Genomic DNA, 18,565 nt, shown 5'->3' with positions numbered 1-18,565 from the left:
TTTTTTTCTTTTTATGTTATATTATATATTAAATTAAAATCTGTAAGATTTAGTCCAACTAAGGAAAAATAATAATTAAAAGAGGTTCAAATTTATTCTGCTCTAATAGTAGAGATTCATGGGCATAAAAGAATAGAAATAGCGCCATTCCCACCAACCACTTTTCAGTCATATCTTTCAAAAATAATTACAGTTTTTAAATTTTAAATTTAATATGTAAAGTCTTATGATATTACTTTATTTATAAAATTATAAGACGGTAAATTTTAAAAGTAATTATTTGTAAACTTTACCTATTGTACTACAACAAACTTATATAGTTACATTAACATGGAGTTGAATTGAAGGAGATTCAACCTCCAATAAATTTTTCAAATCAAACTCCCGAAAATATCATTGTTTTTTATCCTCTTTGACTTAATTTATGTAGCATTGCTTAAATTTCGAGAATCAGATAATATAATTTGATCATGAATTTGGATAAACTGGTAATTCATGATATTTAAAAAGTATATGAAAAATTATGATTAAGAAAAACTTGTTTAAATTTTGAAATTCGAAAGGAGATAGATAGATTGAGACGAAGGAAGTACCATTTAGTTTTGGTTTTATTTTAACCATTGAATTCCCCCTTGAGTAAATATTTTTTCGAATGATTAACTATATATTCAGACTAAAAAACTTCTATGAAATTATTTCACATGATTTTATCGATTATTTTGATCATAGAATATTATTGAGAAATAGAAATTTAAGAAAAAAATTAAATAAAATAGTACAAAGTTTGGGAAGAAACAAAATTTTCACATTTAATATGGGATGATTAAATATTTTTTTATTCATTCCTATCCGATCAAAAGACATCACTATATTTTGAGATACTATCTCTGTCCATTTTTAATTGTCATAATTTCTTTTTTTAGAGTAAAATGATAATAACATTGACTAACATTTTACAATGTATTTTTTCATCATATTGATATGCAAAAAATTGGAATATATAGTACTTTAAGTATAGTTTTTAGTATCCAATTTTTTAATTTAAAATATTAAATGAATGTAATCTAATTTAACTTTGAAAATTAGTCAACTTGACTTTTGAAAAGCGCAACATGACAAATATAAATGGACAGAGAGAATAGTAAAAGTGTAATCGTCCTCTTTATGTGAAGGTTTGAATCAAAGATCTTCGCGAGACATCATAGAAGAGCTAACCATTTCAATAATATATCAAAATTAACTCTCTTGGTTGAAAGGAATTCCTATAGCTCATAGGTATGAGATACAAACAATTTCTATGAAAGAATTAATCCTACAAGGTTATGGTGAACCCCGGATGCTGAAGGCGTTTTTTGGGTGATTTCATAGTTTCTACGGGATGAAGATGTTGGGATTGGTTTATGGATTTTTTTTTCTTTTGCTACATTTCACGCAAAAGGTTGAAGGCGCTAGCTTAGCAGACGGAATTTCATGAGATGTGACAGAAGTTGTAGAGATAAAAGTATGTTTAAAACTAAATACTTTTGCTATGAATAAATGATCCTCTTCTGATAATTCATCCAATTCAAAATAGCTATCATGTATGGTAGTTTATTATAACGTTATAAAGTTTACTTAACATTTTTTTTTATTTACTAGATCTTTTTTTTATGACAAGGGAAACCCGCAGCCGCTACCCTTGGGGTGCGCACAGGGTAAAACCCCCACTTCTATGCAATAGCTCGCAAACCACATAGGAGAGGTAACCCGCACTAGACAAGCCCGATGCGACGAGCTAGATCTTTGGTACCTATAAAAATATAATTTCTTATTTCTATCTTCTTTTCGCAGTAAAATACCTAAAAAGAAGTGTGGTTGGGAGTGGAAAATCTTGGAATGTATAAATGGTCCAATAATATCGCATGACTGAAGAAGGCAAATACCGCTTATAAAAGGCTCTTAACAATATTGTATGACTGAAGAAGGCAAATATCGCTTGTAAAAGGCTCTTTCATTGAGCGAGCAATCTTGACAAAACTTAAGGTAAGTGATGTAAAGTGTTTTCTATGGAAAAATTATTGATGAATTCAAATTCGACAAAATCGACTACATGAAATTTCACTTTCATTTATACTCATACTATATTCATATATCATATCTTATATAAAAATTAATTGAATCTCTAATTAAGAATAATGAAATTCTAATAATTCCATCACACATCGTAGTGTATATAGATGAGTAAAATTACTACTATTATTTTTAGGTGAGTAACTTAAAAAAGGGGAAAAGAAAGAGAAAGGTAAAGGAGTAAAAGTGTTTCCTATTCTTGCTCAAAGTTAATACTAACCCATCATTTCTCTCTTGCAATTCAAGTAAATCCCCATAAAGTTATTACATAAGTTGCTAAATTCTATGGTTGTTCAAAATCGAATTGAAATCAATAATCTGAATTGAAAAAAAGTTATTGGTTTATCGATAATGGGTTATTGTTTTAACGATTTTGATAATGGTTTTGATTTTTCTTATTATCGGGTTATCCATTCTTAATGATTTGAAGTTTTTTCTTAACCGGTTAACTGATAACTTGATAGTAAACTAATAAATTGTATTTATACCATTCGATATTTAAAGTCTTGACTTAGGATGTTGTTTCATTTTTATTTCTGGCTGTCCCAAACTTACGGTTATTTTACAATGTGTTAATGTTGTTTTTGAGAAAGATGCAATCTATCAACTCATATGCATGGTTTATTTGGTTTGTCATCATGTTTCTAAGTGATTTTCAATAATTTATATTTTGTGTCAAATCTTAATGAATATACTGATAACTGAATCAATAACGATCAATAACCGAAAAACCAATACTTTAATGGTTCTCAACTGTTTAGCATGTCTACAAGTCGATAACCAATAAGCCGAATCAATAAACTATAAAATCGAATCGAACGGACCGATATGCAACCCTACTAAATTCTCACTCGTAGTTACTAGTTAGTAATAACTTCGCTACAACTAATATTTGAGTGATTCCATATATTGCGATAGGATGATTTTTCTCAATGTTTATTGGAATACTTTTAAATTTTCAATGTGTTTAGTGTAATTGTTATTTTTTATAGAATTTTGTTTCATTTTCGAAGAAACTTTTTTTAAATAAGAAATTGCTCAAGGACTGGTTTTAAATGTAAAAATGACTATTGTTTTATTTTGAAAAAAATAAGTAAAATTACAACATGCGGTGACTTTTTTCAAAAGAAATTGTATGCGTGAAAGTTAATTATCTAAGCTTAGCTTAGTGGTGCATTTAATTGGAGCTGTCTTTGTTCCTTTTCTCTCCTAATGATGATGATAAAATGGTGTTAATTAATAATTTATCTTATAATTAATAAAAGTTTGCACAACTATAGGAAATTTATTGGAAAAAAAGAAGAAGAGGAAGACCATTGTAATTATAATACATTTGAAGTTAGTGGTTATTGATCAACTTCAGTTTATTGATAACATAATTCTAGATAAAAAGATATAATAGTCGAAAATGAGGATAAAAGTGTAATAGATAGCCGAGTCGTATTGCACCTTATGTGGGAGAGGGAGCCTCCTCCTCTCCTCTTCTCAGTATTAATACATTCTGTTAGTTTTCAATGCATATTACTATATGTTGCTTCATTGCTTTGTCTCTTGCTCTTCTACCGTCTTTTTTTTTTCTTTTGCAAATCTGCTTTAAAACTTTTCTTTTAAATTAAGGTTTAGCGAAAACAATGTCTTTACCTCACAAAATTTGAAAGGAAAATCGATGTATATTCTACCCTATCTATACCCCACATGTAAGAATTGGTTTGGTTGTGGTGGCTCTTTGACCTTTGTTATTGCTCCTCTTGATAATTTCAAGCACATCTTTTAGGGTAGGTAAAGGTATTAGTAGTGTAGTATTTGATTACCACCAATATCCACTACTTATATAAATACTAGATGGGGAAGGCCCGTGGCAAGCACGGGCCCAATAGTCAAAATATTATGTTTGTTAAAATATTAATATTAATGAATCAAGGGTGATGGCTTTTGCAGAAGATGGATAATATCATATATTATATAATATTAGATATATTGAGAATGTGTACAACAGACATCAGTATGATGTTCACCTGCAAAAGAGGAAATGAGAATTTTAGAAAGAACAATACATGATCAGTTAAAGGCGGGGAGGGGGGGGGGGGGGGGGGCTAATGGCTAATCCCCCAAAATGAGCAAGACCTTGAAGGTAAATTTATATGCCCATTAGGTATCAAATAGAAAGAAATTCAACGAATGACGATAAAAGTGATAGATTCCCTGTTGAATATGAAATGAATGATAACATTGAAGGAAGTAAAATGTAGTAGGTTGTAAATTGTTGCAGTAGTATACTTCTTCGATTTCAAAAGACTTGAAGAACTTACTGATGACATTAGCAGATGGATAATATTACACATATTATATATATTATTAGATATATTTACAATATGTACAACAGACATCAATATGATGCCGATTTGAACGATCTGCAAATACTAACTAATGTAATACATACAGTCAAAATATGTCATTGTTTATCATATGTAGAGGACATCGGAGTTCGCTTCTTAGCAGCGAATCTTCTTCATTCAAAAACCCATAGTATAGGGAGACTGATTCATTTTATTCTCCCTATTAAGCAAAAGTGGAAAAATGAAGCGAGAAAGTTCCTGTAATTAGAGAATTTAAAGTCTATTAGAAAGTGAAAGTATGGCAACACATAGCAAAACATTTTAACTATTAACATCCAAAGTGGCACATCTTTAGTACAGAAAATGCAAAAGAGCAAATGGAAATTTCAGAAAGAACAATAGATGGTGAGTTAGCGGGGGGGGGGGGGGGTAATCACCCAAAATGAGCAACTGTTTGAAGGTAAATTTATATGGCCATGAGGTATCAAAGAGAAAGAAATTGAAGGAATTTTCTGTAAAGTAAAAGGTTGTTACATCCAATTATTAAGCAAGGAAGAGCAAATGAAAGTAGAACAGGGTCATTATGAAAAAGCAAAAATTTAAAAAGATACCATGAAATGAAGAAAATTAGAGAACATAGAAACAAAAGCTAAACTCGATTAGAAACATGCAAGTAGAAAAATCCACAATAAACTCACCTCTATTAAGAATATATGCAAGTAGAAAATTGATTGGCAAGAGAAAATTAAACATTAAGCTAATCTCCGTTAGGAACATGCAAGTAGAAAATTTCATAATAAACTAAGAAAAAATTAGTAGAATTGAGGTCCAACAATGTTTGAGAGTATAGATGCTCCATAAGTGTATTGAATTATTGGTATGATAATAATTCAGAATTTATTTCCATAAAAATAAAAGACATTTGAATGCCTAATAACATGACAAAGACACAGAACTGACTGGCCAAAAGAGATGGTGCTAACTCTGAAGTAATGATGCTGCTCAATTGTTTTAACTAAAAGAAGGTAATTCAAAAGTAATAATCAAAATAGCATATTTGCACGCCACAGAGATGTTAAGAACGAAATTGTGAAATTTGAAAGCAGATAAGAGCAAATGCAAAAGATTGTGAGAAGTCTTTGCAATTATAACTTTGAAGGAAGACAAATGTAGTGTGTTGTAAATTCTTGCAGTAGTATAGTTGGTGGGTTTCAAACTATGTTTCCTCTAACTGAAAAGAACATACATTAACCATAAACAATCAGTAGAAATACCCAATTAATTTGAAATTTAGAGAAAACATCTATGAAAATATGTGTAGTTCAGTGGCTATCTTATTTTGACTTCACTAATGAATTTGTTTGGACAACTATTGAGGCAAATGAAAGCAAAGACATATAAAAGCTCTGAATATCGAACATCTAAGGATACAACATATGTGACAAATCAGAATATGTTTACGTCTACAACGAAATAAAGAGAGATGTAAAAGCAAATCTATCTACAATGGTAAAAGAAAATGCAGATCAAACAGGAGAAAAGTAGAGCTCAAAGTTGTACCGAAATTTTACATTAAAAAGATCTTCATATACCAGAAATAATTTGGATCTAGAATTTTAAAAAATCGAACAAATTAAAATCAGTGAAAGCACCAGAGGAATGTACTAAGAAAGAAGAAAAAAAAAAGCTCTAGGCAAGACAAATTAGGAATCGGAGAAAGAGCAAATGATGGAGCAAGCATGTAAATTGACCTTAAATCATCAAGAAATACTTGGGCAGGGCATCGCAAACAAACAAAAATCTTGAGGAAACCTTAGTACTACCTTTAGTACAATTTAAAGATGCAGTGTTTGTCCTTTTTAACTCCAAAAGGGTCAAATTACTGTACAATTAGTACTACCTTTAGTACAATTAAATGATTCTACCTTTACTTTTTAAAACGGTGTTGTTTTTTTTTACCAGAACTTTTTGAAATACTCCTAAATAAGTGGAATTGATAATCATTGTGACTTATAGTTTGGTGTGAAAGTGAGATGTAGACTGACCTTTTACACTTTTTTGGTTGGTGTGGGTGGTTCAAATTTTGGCGTTGCATTTGAAGAACCAGCTGCAGTAGTTGTTGCTATCCCATCCACCTCACTTATTTCCAAAGGCCTTATCTTTTTAGAATTCCTATCAGTAGTGCTTCGTGGAGTATGTTCCTTTTCCATGTAGGAAAGAATGGACAAAGTTGCATGCGTGCTATTTGAGCTGCCCCAAGATGACTTCCTTAGCTCAATTTGGAATACTTTGTTTGACAACATCTGATGGACATTATCAAGAGACAATGATTGTCGCTGTAAATGTAAAAAGTTACAACAAACACTTTAGAACTAAGCATATGTGGTAAACTGTTTCTGCTGAAGACATATGGTATTGTGAGAATACATGTGTACAAGTTGCCAGCGGGAATGAACGATCACCTTAGTGCAAGTTATGTCAAATATGTCTTCCGCTGTCATAAAGAGTAATTTTTCTCCAAATTCAGCAGAGATAGATGATGTGGTTGTAGCAGTACCATCAATAAGATCAATTTGAAAGATACACCTGAAATGATGGCAAGTTTGAAATTTGTGCACAATATACGCTATATTTTGTAGAAAGTGTAATTTACAAGTCAAAAGTATAATACCGAGGCACTAATGTTGTTTTCCGATTGCATTTTGGACATTCAAAATCTTTTCTATCCTTTGTGCGCTTCTTCTGTTTGCATCCTGAGCATTCAAGCACACAGAAATCTTGGAATTCATCTAATATGGCCATTTCTGCTTCAACATAGAACACTCCCATCTGTCGAAAATTAGGATATGCATAATACGTGTTAAATTACTCATGAGTAAATATAATTTGTTTTTATTATTTAGGCAAAGGTAGAGAATGACAAAATTAGTAAGCATACTCTCAAATGAGCAGCTTCAAGTATGACTTACAGAAGGTGCTGATGAGATTTCTGCAACAGAGATAAGTTGTTGGCCAGTAAGAGTGACTATTATGGGAGTGACAGATGAGCTTGTTGAGGTTTTGTCTAACGCACGACTTAACAACATTGTTTTGTTTTCTTTTGCCCTATTGTTACAATACATAATATGTTGAGTAGGTTCTTTACATGCAAAATAAAGCTAGAGAATAATGTTAAATGTGAGTACCAGTTGATGAGTTTTACTGCTTGTGGGTAATTAGGATTCACACGTACTGTGGAATTGAACCTAGTCTGCAGTGACAACCCTGTATAACACATAGCTTGTATAATGTTTTGTTATTATCTAAAATTATCTTGGTAAAAAGTTCAGTGCATATGTACCTTGAAAAGTAGAGATTCCTATACTCCTTCCGAAGATTACAATCAGATCTGCCTCTGTTGCCATTTTAGAGGCAATTTCATGTCCTTCTATTTCTCCGAAATCCTCCCATAGAGTGAGAAGAAACTGGTTTTTGCTGAGAGCGTGAGAACATAAGGAGAGAAGAGTAAGTACCATGATAACGCTCAGACCATAATTGATGATGCAAGCAAACAACTGGAAAAAGTGGTTAGTGATTCAAAATATTTGCAGAAAATGGGAAAATAGAAGGTGAAATCTTATACTGACTGATTGTCACAAAGGTTAATTTCTCGACACCTATGATGACTGCGACCTGCGTATTTTTGAGGACCACAACGAAGAACGATTGCCAGTATATCTGCATATATAATACATAATGACCAACTTTCCAAGACGACAGTGTATTATCCTAAGAGAGCACGTTAAGCTATCCACAAAGACTACACATATAAACAACCTATAAAAACACTGAGGTTGCTCTATAATAATCAAATTACAAAACCACAACGATTAATGGGTATATAGTATCCTAGATGATCAAGTTAAACTATCAACAAAAATAATAAAAATCCTGAGATTGCTCTAAATAATCAAATTTCAAAATCACATAGATTGACAACATCACAATACTGTAGAAGATCCCATTAAGATATTTACTAAGACAAAAAAAAAAAGCAAGATTGCTCTAAACTAATCAAATTTCAAAATCAGAAAAAACAATATGTTAGATGTGACGTTAAACAATATAGAAAGAGAATACAGGAAAATAAAAAACTCTCTTCACTGAGAAAGTGTTGATAATAAGACTGAGAAACTAATTAACCTCAGCCTAGAAAGCAAACGTCTCTCTGTCCGACATTTTTTGTGTCAAAGTTACAATCTCTAATAAAACAGAAGAAGAAATATAAAGAATCGAAGATTGAGCAAGTTAGCAGTCATAAACAGAAATTAACATAGCAGTCATATATGTTGCAAAACATTTACTTAAAAAGAATACTGTATAATATATTTTAGCCTGATAATAGCTATTAGGATAGATATACCAATTTCAGCAGCAGAATCAACCATCAGATGAGGAATGCGGTCAAAGGTTGTGATATTCAGCTTGGTTGGCGGTGGAAGTGGTTTTTCAAGTTCATTAGATGGTTGATATGTTCAATTACTGTTTCTTTGTCAAGAATCCAGTGAAATTTATGTATTGGCTTGCCGTATGAAGTTGGCGAGAGTTTGACTCTTGCGGTAGAGATGAGGTAGGTATTGATAAGTTTAAGCTTATCTGCATACTGCTTAATTTCATCAGTATACATAACTGCCTTAATCTGGCATTCCTGAAAGTAAGAGTTATACAAAGTTGAGATTAACTAAGTTGAGAATAACTGTAGCTGCTTACGAACGGGCAAATGTAGGAAAAATGTTCAGATAAGGTAAAAAGAAAAAGAGCAATATTCATAAGAGCTCATTTTGATAAAATATAATAAGATAAAATATAATGAGCTCAATATTCATAAGATAAAATATAATAATGAACTCAATATTCATAAAATATAATTATGATAAAATATAATGAGCTCAATATTCATAAGATAAAATATAATAATGAGCTCAATATTCATAAAATATAATAAGATAAAATATAATGAGCTCAATATTCATAAGATAAAATATAATAATGAGCTCAATATTCATAAAATATAATTATGATAAAATATAATAAGATAACATATAATGAGCTCAATATTCATAAGATAAAATATAATAATGAGCTCTTATGAATATTGCTCTTTTTCTTTTTACCTTATCTGAACATTTTTCCTACATTTGCCCGTTCGTAAGCAGCTACAGTTATTCTCAACTTAGTTAATCTCAATTTTGTATAACTCTTACTTTCAGGAATGCCAGATTAAGGCAGTTATGTATACTGATGAAATTAAGTAGTATGCAGATAAGCTTAAACTTATCAATACCTACCTCATCTCTACCGCAAGAGTCAAACTCTCGCCAACTTCATACGGCAAGCCAATACATAAATTTCACTGGATTCTTGACAAAGAAACAGTAATTGAACATATCAACCATCTAATGAACTTGAAAAATCACTTCCACCGCCAACCAAGCTGAATATCACAACCTTTGACCGCATTCATCATCTGATGGTTGATTCTGCTGCTGAAATTGGTATATCTATCCTAATAGCTATTATCAGGCTAAAATATATTATACAGTATTCTTTTTAAGTAAATGTTTTGCAACATATATGACTGCTAACTTGCTCAATCTTCGATTTTTTATATTTCTTCTTCTGTTTTATTAGAGATTGTAACTTTGACACAAAAAATGTCGGACAGAGAGACGTTTGCTTTCCAGGCTGAGGTTAATTAGTTTCTCAGTCTTATTATCAACACTTTCTCAGTGAAGAGAGTTTTTTATTTTCCTGTATTCTCTTTCTATATTGTTTAACGTCACATCTAACATATTGTAGTTTCATGCTTTTTCTGATTTTGAAATTTGATTAGTTTAGAGCAATCTTGCTTTTTTTTTTTGTCTTAGTAAATATCTTAATGGGATCTTCTACAGTATTGTGATGTTGTCAATCTATGTGATTTTGAAATTTGATTATTTAGAACAATCTCAGGATTTTTATTATATTTGTTGATAGTTTAACTTGATCATCTAGGATACTGTATACCCATTAATCATTGTGGTTTTGTAATTTGATTATTATAGAGCAACCTCAGTATTTTTATAGGTTGTTTATATGTGTTGTCTTTGTGGATAGCTTAACGCACTCTCTTAGGATAATGCAATGTCGTCTTGGAAAGTTGGTCATTATGTATTATATATGCAGATATACTGGCAATCGTTCTTCGTTGTGGTCCTCAAAAATACGCAGGTCGCAGTCATCATAGGTGTCGAGAAATTAACCTTTGTGACAATCAGTCAGTATAAGATTTCACCTTCTATTTTCCCATTTTCTGCAAATATTTTGAATCACTAACCATTTTTTCCAGTTGTTTGCTTGCATCATCAATTATGGTCTGAGTGTTATCATGGTACTTACTCTTCTCTCCTTATGTTCTCACGCTCTCAGCAAAAACCAGTTTCTCCTCACTCTATGAGAGGATTTCAGAGAAAGAGAAGGACATGAAATTGCCTCTAAAATGGCAACAGAGGCAGATCTGATTGTAATCTTCGGAAGGAGTATAGGAATCTCTACTTTTCAAGGTACATATGCACTGAACTTTTTACCAAGATAATTTTAGATAATAACAAAACATTATACAAGCTATGTGTTATACAGGGTTGTCACTGCAGACTAGGTTCAATTCCACAGTACGTGTGAATCCTAATTACCCACAAGCAGTAAAACTCATCAACTGGTACTCACATTTAACATTATTCTCTAGCTTTATTTTGCATGTAAAGAACCTACTCAACATATTATGTATTGTAACAATAGGGCAAAAGAAAACAAAACAATGTTGTTAAGTCGTGCGTTAGACAAAACCTCAACAAGCTCATCTGTCACTCCCATAATAGTCACTCTTACTGGCAAACAACTTATCTCTGTTGCAGAAATCTCATCAGCACCTTCTGTAAGTCATACTTGAAGCTGCTCATTTGAGAGTATACTTACTAATTTTGTCATTCTCTACCTTTGCCTAAATAATAAAAACAAATTATATTTACTCATGAGTAATTTAACACGTATTATTCATATCCTATTTTTCGACAAATGGGAGTGTTCTATGTTGAAGCAGAAATGGCCATATTAGATGAATTCCAAGATTTCTGTGTGCTTGAATGCTCAGGATGCAAACAGAAGAAGCGCACAAAGGATAGAAAGGATTTTGAATGTCCAAAATGCAATCGGAAAACAGCATTAGTGCCTCGGTATTATACTTTTGACTTGTAAATTACACTTTCTACAAAATATAGCGTATATTGTGCACAAATTTCAAACTTGCCATCATTTCAGGTGTATCTTTCAAATTGATCTTATTGATGGTACTGCTACAACCACAGCATCTATCTCTGCTGAATTTGAAGAAAAATTACTCTCTATGACAGCGGAAGACATATTTGACATAACTTGCACTATGGTGATCGCTCATTCCCGCTGGCAACTTGTACACATGTATTCTCACAATACCATATGTCTTCAGCAGAAACAGTTTACCACATATGCTTAGTTCTAAAGTGTTTGTTGTAACTTTTTACATTTACAGCGGCAATCATTGTCTCTTGATAATGTCCATCAGATGTTGTCAAACAAAGTATTCCAAATTGAGCTAAGGAAGTCATCTTGGGGCAGCTCAAATAGCACGCATGCAACTTTGTCCATTCTTTCCTACATGGAAAAGGAACATACTCCACGGAGCACTACTGATAGGAATTTTAAAAAGATAAGGCCTTTGAAAATAAGTAAGGTGGATGGGATAGCAACAACTATTGCAGCTAGTTCTTCAAATGCAACGCCAAAATTTGAACCACCCACACCAACCAAAAAAGTGTAAAAGGTCAGTTTACATCTCACTTTCACACCAAACTATAAGTCACAATGATTATCAATTCCACTTATTTAGGAGTATTTCAAAAAGTTCTGGTAAAAAAAAACAACACCGTTTTAAAAAGTAAAGGTAGAATCATTTAATTGTACTAAAGGTAGTACTAATTGTACAGTAATGTGACCCTTTTGGAGTTAAAAAGGACAAACACTGCATCTTTTATTGTACTAAAGGTAGTACTAAGGTTTCCTCAAGATTTTTATTTGTTTGCGATGCCCTGCCCAAGTATTTCTTGATGATTTAAGGTCAATTTACATGCTTGCTCCATCATTTGCTCTTTCTCCGATTCCTAATTTGTCTTGCCTAGAGCTTTTTTTTTTCTTCTTTCTTAGTACATTCCTCTGGTGCTTTCACTGATTTTAATTTGTTCGATTTTTTAAAATTCTAGATCCAAATTATTTCTGGTATATGAAGATCTTTTTAATGTAAAATTTCGGTACAACTTTGAGCTCTACTTTTCTCCTGTTTGATCTGCATTTTCTTTTACCATTGTAGATAGATTTGCTTTTACATCTCTCTTTATTTCGTTGTAGACGTAAACATATTCTGATTTGTCACATATGTTGTATCCTTAGATGTTCGATATTCAGAGCTTTTATATGTCTTTGCTTTCATTTGCCTCAATAGTTGTCCAAACAAATTCATTAGTGAAGTCAAAATAAGATAGCCACTGAACTACACATATTTTCATAGATGTTTTCTCTAAATTTCAAATTAATTGGGTATTTCTACTGATTGTTTATGGTTAATGTATGTCCTTTTCAGTTAGAGGAAACATAGTTTGAAACCCACCAACTATACTACTGCAAGAATTTACAACGCACTACATTTGTCTTCCTTCAAAGTTATAATTGCAAAGACCTCTCACAATCTTTTGCATTTGCTCTTATCTGCTTTCAAATTTCACAATTTCGTTCTTAACATCTCTGTGGCGTGCAAATATGCTATTTTGATTATTACTTTTGAATTAGCTTCTTTTAGTTAAAACAATTGAGCAGCATCATTACTTCAGAGTTAGCACCATCTCTTTTGGCCAGTCAGTTCTGTGTCTTTGTCATGTTATTAGGCATTCAAATGTCTTTTATTTTTATGGAAATAAATTCTGAATTATTATCATACCAATAATTCAATACACTTATGGAGCATCTATACTCTCAAACATTATTGGACCTCAATTCTACTAATTTTTTCTTAGTTTATTATGAAATTTTCTACTTGCATGTTCCTAACGGAGATTAGCTTAATGTTTAATTTTCTCTTGCCAATCAATTTTCTACTTGCATATATTCTTAATAGAGGTGAGTTTATTGTGGATTTTTCTACTTGCATGTTTCTAATCGAGTTTAGCTTTTGTTTCTATGTTCTCTAATTTTCTTCATTTCATGGTATCTTTTTAAATTTTTGCTTTTTCATAATGACCCTGTTCTACTTTCATTTGCTCTTCCTTGCTTAATAATTGGATGTAACAACCTTTTACTTTACAGAAAATTCCTTCAATTTCTTTCTCTTTGATACCTCATGGCCATATAAATTTACCTTCAAACAGTTGCTCATTTTGGGTGATTACCCCCCCCCCCCCCCCGCTAACTCACCATCTATTGTTCTTTCTGAAATTTCCATTTGCTCTTTTGCAGTTTCTGTACTAAAAATGTGCCACTTTGGATGTTAATAGTTAAAATGTTTTGCTATGTGTTGCCATACTTTCACTTTCTAATAGACTTTAAATTCTCTAATTACAGGAACTTCCTCGCTTCATTTTTCCACTTTTGCTTAATAGGGAGAATAAAATGAATCAGTCTCCCTATACTATGGGTTTTTGAATGAAGAAGATTCGCTGCTAAGAAGCGAACTCCGATGTCCTCTACATATGATAAACAATGACATATTTTGACTGTATGTATTACATTAGTTAGTATTTGCAGATCGTTCAAATCGGCATCATACTGATGTCTGTTGTACATATTGTAAATATATCTAATAATATATATAATATGTGTAATATTATCCATCTGCTATTGTCATCAGTAAGTTCTTCAAGTCTTTTGAAATCGAAGAAGTATACTACTGCAACAATTTATAACCCACTACATTTTACTTCCTTCAATGTTATCATTCATTTCATATTCAACAGGGAATCTATCACTTTTATCGTCATTCGTTGAATTTCTTTCTATTTGATACCTAATGGGCATATAAATTTACCTTCAAGGTCTTGCTCATTTTGGGGGATTAGCCATTAGCCCCCCCCCCCCCTGCCTTCCGCCTTTAACTGATCATGTTTTGTTCTTTCTAAAATTCTCATTTCCTCTTTTGCAGGTGAACATCATACTGATGTCTGTTGTACACATTCTCAATATATCTAATAGTATATAATATATGATATTATCCATCTTCTGCAAAAGTCATCACCCTTGATTCATTAATATTAATATTTTAACAAACATAATATTTTGACTATTGGGCCCGTGCTTGCCTATCTCCATATTACTTGAGAGTAAAAAAAAAATATCATGTTAGATTGGCGAGGAGTGTCGACGCAAGAGACATATTGAAATTACTTATCTTTTAGTGCTTTTTTAATTAAACTATTGCTTTAATTGTATTTTCTGCAAAGTACTCATTAAATGAGTTTCTCTCAGCATCAATGCATTCACTGGGACAACTTCTACATATATTGCAAACAATAAAGTGTTATCCACTCTATTTGCATAACTTTCTTTTTTGTCCACACTATACACATTATCTTCTATCGTAGCAAAGAAAAACTGTTTTGAAACCTTATAAAAGAAACATACTTGCCAAGAACTTCTTAAATAAAAAACTCAATGTAAGAATCTGCATAAATGCACCAGTCTACACATGAAAAACAGAAATCCATTCAAGCTCATTAGTTGAAACTTGAAAGACATAGTGGCAGTGCACTCCAAGTCCTATTAAACTTTTGTTAAATCAATTATCATTCATAAATCATATATCATACAACTCAAATATACTTCTTAGTTAATGACGACATGCTAGGCGAAGTTATTTACTTTGCTGCTTCAGAATAATGTTCTCTACACCAATTTTAAATCTTAAATTCCTCATTACTGTTAGTACACTATTTTTTTCTCAAGTATAATGTAACAAATTTTAGAAAAGATAAAAAGTACACAACTAAAAAACAGAATTAACCTCAGTTGGGTTTAAAGTAATGCCCTCTGCATCAATTTGACACCTTAATTCCTCATTACTGCTAGTATGCTATTTTTTCATAATATAGTGCATGTAAAGAAACTAAATTGTAATGTCGTCCAACGTAAAATATAGGGAAAAAATAGACAATTGAATTGTATAATCAACCAAAAAAATGTCTTGTCTTATGCCAAAGATACCTTTTATGTTTGAGGAACACGCCATGTATGTGATATACAATGACAACACACTACAAGTGCTTGGGCCTTTGTGAAATCACTAATCGTTGGTAACCCATGTATCATATAGCTCGAATACATCTCTTAGCCAATGACGATATGATAGTAGAAGTTGTTTCACCGCTCTTGTGGTTCAACATAATGCTTCCTGCATGAATTTTAGCCCTTAAATTCTTCATTACTACATAGACATAAAATGATAACTCTATGTTTAAACCACAATATCCTTAGAGAAATTGAGGTTAAATTTTTTCTTATTCTTTATACAATCAAATATGGATTTGTCTTCTTTTTGTTAACCATAAGAATATGTGATAATGCAGATATAGGCAGAAAACAAATAGGAGAATATCTAAGTAAAGCTTTAAACTCAAATACATTTGAGACATTTTTCAGTTTATCAACAACTTTATTTGTCACTCTTAAGAAGTTGAGAATAAAATAAAAGTCTTTCATTATCTCTAGTCACATTTTAACAGTCTTTTAGTTAAGAAGAAACTTATATCCCTTCCTTGGCATCAACTAATGCATTGCCAAAGCATTTACTTCAACAATATTTTGGGTAAGACATAATTGAACCAAGTAATAATTTAAATTATGTGATAAATGCTATCCTAACCCTCGACAATCTAAACAGAAGGAACCTTCAGCTAGCAAACAAATGTTTCATGTGCCTCAATAGACTTGATTTAGTGAATTGTTTTTTCTGCACTGTCCAATGGTTGGAATATGTTCAGTGTTGGCATCAAGTGGATTCCCCCCCCCCCCGCGAGTGTCAAAGAAACAATGGGAAATTGGAGTCTTAGAGAAGTTGATAGCCCCATCAAGAAGACCTAACACATGATTCCATCATGTATCTTTTTGGTGCGTTTAGGAAGAAAGGAATTTCAATCATAAATATCGCACTTACACATACCAACATAGTAAACTACAAATAAAAATATTTAGAAAAGTAATTCAGTTGTTCAGGCACCACATATAATTTGCATGAAATGATGGCGTTAGATTGAGCCTCCAATTTATATAGGATTTCCACCAAAGACCCAGTGTAATTAGGACCTTAGACAATTGCCTTAAAATTTGAATGTATTAGTTGTGACTTTTAACTGTTGCCTTAAACAGAGAGATGCTTTCTTTAATTCCAAATTTACTTTTTTTAAAATAGTCTAAGAGAAAACTGAATTAGCAAATGGCTGGCACAATTCATTTACTTGAAACCATAACTAATACATGGAGCAGCAACTGTCAGAAGAACAGAAGAAATGGAAAGATAAAATATCCATTGTGCCTCCTGTTTATAGCAAGAAAAGTAAATGTCACCAGTGGAATCCATAAAGTCACTCATGTCTAGCAATTAAACAAATTCCTAATGACCTTGACCAAAACATAGACAATCTTTTTATTAAAAAAAAAAGAGCAGTAACAAAGTACATTAAGAAAAACAGAATTGGATTTAACAGGTTGCAACAGACATAACTTAACACCTGTGAACATATGAAAATTTAATGCAACCTCTGCTGCAAAATATTCTAAATAAGAAGAAAATTAAGAGGTGCTATTTGAATCCCATGACAATGAAATGGGTAAAACAAAGAAACGATGAAAGAGAAAGAAGAGGAAACAACACACAATCAAATATGCACCCAAGGAAAAGCTGAAACAAAGCAATAACCAGACATACGGTGTACATTTAATGACACAAACAAAGCAATAAGTTGTTCAAATTTAAGTTAAAAAAGATTGTTACCTTAACTGTATTTGGTGTTTCTCTGTTTTTGGACTAAAACACAGTATTGAAACAAAAGAAGATGGATATACCTATTTGAGAGACTAAAGTTCAGTTCATACGAAAAAAAAGAAAAAACACTTATTTCATAGACTAAAGTTCAGTTCATACCACAATGAACTATATTCACATGACCTACAAAGGATGAGAGCAAGAAATAGAGAGAAATAACTCTACATGTGCAATATTACTCAATTTAACACAAACACAAAAGATGGAAAAAATCAAACAGAAACTCAGCAGAAATAATAGAACAGTCTGATGCCCATAATTTCAATATTACAGATCGACCAGACCCACAACATAGATTCATGGTGATCCCAATTGCCACTATCAATCATGTGACACAAGTTCACTATGACAATTTCATGAACCGTCTATGTACTATTAAAAGGAACGATACATGTCAAATGAATAAACAAAATCCCAAGAGGAAACCATACCATGTACATAATATTTTACAGAAACAAAAGTATTAGGCTACAAATCGGACAACCAAACGATATTTTGGAGTGTTGTTCATCAAATAACACAAAATTCAAAATCTGATGCCTTTGAATTTGAATACACTATACCTGAATCAAAGTTATATACATATTTATTTACATTTTCAAACATGCATATAGGAAAATAACATACAGTTTATGATACTCAACCTAAGAATCCACAGAAAACGTAAGAATCGAAAGAATAATGAAAAAAACTACCAATATAGGTTATTTTGAAGAGTTGGAGACATTACCGAAAAATTGGGGAAGAAGGGGAAGCAAAACTTACTGTAACTAAGGATTAGAGCAACTGTTGAGGAGAAATCGATGGAAACAATGAAAGAGCTAAACTCGATAGACAGCAAACATACAGATCTCTAAAAGTGCCCTTGTTCATCCGGCAGAAATCCCCTAAATTTAATGATGCTGGGGAGATGTTGAATGCTTCTAGAGTTGTAAAAACTCTTATCTGAAATTAGGCGCAAGAAATTTAACAAAATGATGAAGAA

At 31.7% G+C, this 18,565-nt stretch overlaps 2 protein-coding genes and 2 pseudogenes across 2 annotated transcripts in view; 2 read left to right on the top strand and 2 right to left on the bottom strand.

The window, feature by feature from the left end:
* The window catches only part of LOC125818164 (uncharacterized), a 231,733-nt gene that overhangs the window by 116,453 nt on the left and 96,715 nt on the right, over positions 1-18,565 (top strand). The window lies entirely within an intron of this gene.
* LOC125818150 (histone deacetylase HDT2) overlaps positions 1-18,565 on the bottom strand; it is a 104,065-nt gene that overhangs the window by 53,299 nt on the left and 32,201 nt on the right. The window lies entirely within an intron of this gene.
* LOC125818356 (replication protein A 70 kDa DNA-binding subunit B-like) lies at positions 6,494-9,254 on the bottom strand (annotated as a pseudogene).
* On the top strand, positions 9,573-12,318 carry LOC125818355 (replication protein A 70 kDa DNA-binding subunit B-like; annotated as a pseudogene).

The sequence above is a fragment of the Solanum verrucosum genome, unplaced genomic scaffold, assembly GCF_900185275.1.
Source record: "Solanum verrucosum unplaced genomic scaffold, falcon-dt-bn FXZP01000253.1, whole genome shotgun sequence".
NCBI lineage: Eukaryota > Viridiplantae > Streptophyta > Magnoliopsida > Solanales > Solanaceae > Solanum > Solanum verrucosum.
The sequence above is the reverse complement of the archived record's forward strand: the minus strand, read 5'-3'. Positions and strand labels throughout refer to the sequence as shown.